The following is a 4,196-nucleotide window of genomic DNA, read 5'->3' on the forward strand; positions in this document are numbered from 1 at the left end:
CCTGCCCCCCAGCCCTACTGCTGCTCCTCACTCCCGAGCCACAGCCCCCTGCCCCCCAGCCCTGCTGCCCAAGCAGCTCATGCATTGTGTGCGTGCGTGAACGCCCACCCACACATACTCACCCACACACACGGTGTCTCTTTACCTGGTGGGGGCCTGCACGGGGAGCACATGACCCCCAACAGCCAATCACTTTGCCTGCTGCTCCCAGCCTCAAGCAACCAGCCCAGGAGAGCAGAGGAAAATCAAAAAAACCCAGACATTTACTCTCATTTAAAACACTCGCCTGGACATGAGGACAGGGATCCAAAAAACAGGACACATCCGGGAAAACCCGGATGTATGGTAACCCTAGGTTAGAGGGTTTTGCCCGTCTGCTTAGGATCAGATTGATCACCGTATTTGGAGTCAGGAAAGAATTTTACCACATGGTCAGATTGGTACAGACTGTAGGGGTTTTGCAGGGGGTTGGAGAGCAGGGGTGGCCCTCTTTCTTGGATTTCCTGAGTATATTTTAACAATGTTTGCAGCAGCAGGAGGTTGGCTGCCATGGTCCCCCGACTTACTGGTGGCAGATTGAAGTGTTAGGGCCTGTGGTCGTGTCAGGGTTGAATGTATAAATTTGTTAATTGGTTAAAAAAAATCAATTTGTATAGGATGGTTTGGATAGCAATGATCCTACCTCAGGATTAAGACACGGCATGGTTTATGTGTAGCCAGCCTTCACCATTGGGTTCTTCTCAACAACCCAGGCTGTGGCTGTGGCAAAACACACACTGTCTCATATTGTCAATGACTGCCCACTAAGTTCAGTGGTGGACTACAGGAGCTGCATGGGGCCACTGAGGACACTATTGCATGGCTTGGTGATAGATACACTGACTGACTGCTTCAGGCAGGGGGCTGTTGTAGATGAAGTATGGAGGCCCCTTCCAGCCCTACTTCCCCAATTCTATAATTCTATGACCCCCAGTGTAGGCTTCTGCCTGCCCCCCTACCCACACCGCTGCTGGACCTGGTCCACCACCCTCAACTGTACTGACACCCAATCCCCAACCTGTCCCACTATCCAATTCCCAACCTGGACCCACCGCAGCTGCTGCTGACACCACGACTACAGACTCCCAACAGCTGCATTGGTGACATCTCTGGTCTTGGCCTGAGGCACATGGTGGCTCTGACTGCAGTCATGAGTCAGGGCTGGAGGTGGAGCTGCAGCAGTCACCTGCCTTGGGCTGTTACTTGAATCTAAAATAAGGCTTCCCACCCCTATGTTGAAGGTGTGGAAGAAACCTTGTCTTGGATTTGGATGAATACAGTAAGTCAGGAAGGATACCTGGTCTGAAAGATTATATATATATATAATCTATATATCTATCTATACATATATAGAGAGAGAGCAAGAGCAAGAGTGAGAGAGCTAGAAAGAGAGAGAGAGAGAGGGAAATGAAGTCATCTGCATAATACATACTCCTCCCAATTTTAAAAGAAAAATACTTAAAGAGATCACTGGTAAGGAAAAGCTGTCTAGAGATCCCTGTTGTTATGGAGTTCATCTAGTCCCCTAGTTAGGAAAAAGCCAGGATAACCTGATGAGCTGCCAGGTCTCGTGGCAGAGAACAACACTGTGAATCAAGCACCTGCATCCAGCAATCATCCCAAAAGTTTTTCCAGATAGAGAAACAGAGTGAAACATTTCTGTTATTTCTTTTACATTGTCTTCCAACCTATGCATTTGTTTGCACATATGATCTATCTTCCTTCTGTAAAAATCCAGTTTTGTTTTGTTCTTTACTGTGGAAAGGTGATTTTCAGAGCAACTGGTAAATTTCAGGCATTCCACTGCTTCAGAGGGGAGAATCTATTGCATGTTGGAGCAGACTTCATTAATCGAAAGATTAAACAAGTCTGCTGGAACGCAGTAATTACTGTGCTCCAGCATCATGTGCATCAGTGTCCCTGCACTGAAAAATGGCTGTAGGGACGACTTAGCTAAAGCTAGTTAAAGCCCCCACCACCATTTTTCAGCACAAGGACACTGATACACATGATGCTCTGGGTGCTTGAATAAGTGCGGCTCTTGGAGCCCTGCTAATTAAAGAGTCCCCCTCCCCGCACCACCTCTCACAGCACGTCTATAAATGCCCTATAATATTTTTCAGAATGAAGACAAACATCCCTTAAGCTGGTAGGCCTCCTCTACTGGAGCTGCAAAGGTGGGTCCAGGGCTGGAAAGATTGAGATTCACTAAGGTAAGACATTACCCCAAAGGCAACATCTAGTGCAGGGGTGGGCAAAATGCGGCCTGGTGGCCAGATGCAGCCCACCCGGCCATTCTATCGGGCCCATGGGTCCCCTAAAAAATTTAGAAAATTAATATTAATCTGCCCTGGGCTGCCTGTCATGTGGCCCTCGATGGCTTGCCAAAACTCAGTAAGCGGCCCTCTGCCCAAAATAATTGCCCACCCCTGATGTAGTCTGTTCTTTGTAGACAGCTAGCAGAACAGTGGAAAGAAGCTTAGAGCTGAGGAATCACCCTGACATCACCAGCAGTTTGTCATGCTTAAAAATGGGGACCAAGCCAAGGGAGCCTGTTACAATGACACTGATTTCAAATGAGTTACATCACCCTCAAGCCAGGAAATAAGAAAAGTTAGCTCAACAAATTAATCTGCAAAAGTATGATGATTTTGTACTCAAAATTCTAGACAACACTTTCTTGCCTAACAGAGAGAATAAGTTACATTAGGGACTCTTGATACTCAAGTGAAACTGCTAACGTAGCAATTCTTAGTAAGAAAAAAACCCCCAGATTTAATATAATTCAAACAGACTGATCGCATTCCATGGCTCATTTCACATCACCAAAGTATTTTTAAAGCGAGTCTTTAAAAAGGTTCAAGTCGTACATAATGGTCCCTGTCCATCTTACTTAAAATATCATTCCTCTACCCACACACAAAACAAATATTCCCTCTAAGTTCTAACAGGCATATTTCAGGTAATCAAATTATATCATGTACCTTAAACTAATGGACATGCCTACTGTAGGAATAAGTATATAGTACAGACTTCATTACCAAAGGAGAGTTTAAAAATAAAATACTTTTTTAGATTCATAGGTGCTAGGGTCAGAAGGGACCTCAACAAATCATTGAGTCTGACCCCCTACCTGGGCAGGAAAGAGTGCTGGGGTCAGATGACCTCAGCCAGATGCCTATCCAGCCTTCTCTTAAAGACCCCCGAGGTAGGGGAGAGCACCACCTCCCTTGGAAGCCCATCCCAAATTTTGGCCACCCTTACCGTGAAGAAGTTTTTCCTGATATCTAGCTTAAATCTGCTCTGTCAGTTTATGACCATTGTTCCTTGTTACCCCAAGAGGTGCCCTGGTGAACAGAGCATCTCTTATCCCTTGCTGCGTCCCCCTAATGAATCTGTAGGTGGCCACAAGATCACCTCTCAGCCTTCTCTTGGAGGCTGAAGGGGTCCAGGTCCCTCAGTCTCTCCTCATAGGGCTTGTCCTGTAAGCCCCTAATCATATGAATGGCCCTCCTCTGGACCCTCTTGAGTCTATCAACATCCTTCTTGAAGTACGGCACCCAAAACTGGATGCAGTACTCCAACTGCGGTCTGACCAATGCCTCATAGATGGGAAGGATCACCACCTTGGTGCTATTTGTCCTGCATCTGCTGATGTATGATAAAGTGTGGTTAGCTTTGCTGATGATTTCGTCACACTCATGACTCATGTTCATCTTGGAGTCCACTATGACTCCAAGATCCCTTTCCGCTTCTGTGCTGCTGAGAGGGTCACTGCCCAGCCAGTAGATGTTCTGGATATTTTTGCGCCCTAGGTGCAGCACTCTGCACTTCTCCTTGTTGTACTGCATCTTATTGTGTACTGCCCACTTCTCTACCCTGTCCAGGTCTGCCTGCAATCGTTCCCTACCCTCCGGAGTGTGCACTTCACCCCACAATTTATTATCCTCCTCAAAAAAATTTTACACTATCAAGGCCATTAGAAGGTGGTGCGGTAGAATTTATATAGATCCAACTGCACATGACTTTTTAAATTTAAAACTTGCTTCATTTTTTATGCTACTATGCAATTTCTTTGGCCTTTCCAAACTCTAGTTCTCTTTTGGTGCATGTATGCGCACACACACACACCCACCCACCCACCCACCAGAGTTTGG

The sequence above is a fragment of the Gavialis gangeticus genome, unplaced genomic scaffold, assembly GCF_001723915.1.
Source record: "Gavialis gangeticus isolate Ggan-Ray unplaced genomic scaffold, GavGan_comp1, whole genome shotgun sequence".
Classification (NCBI taxonomy): domain Eukaryota; kingdom Metazoa; phylum Chordata; order Crocodylia; family Gavialidae; genus Gavialis; species Gavialis gangeticus.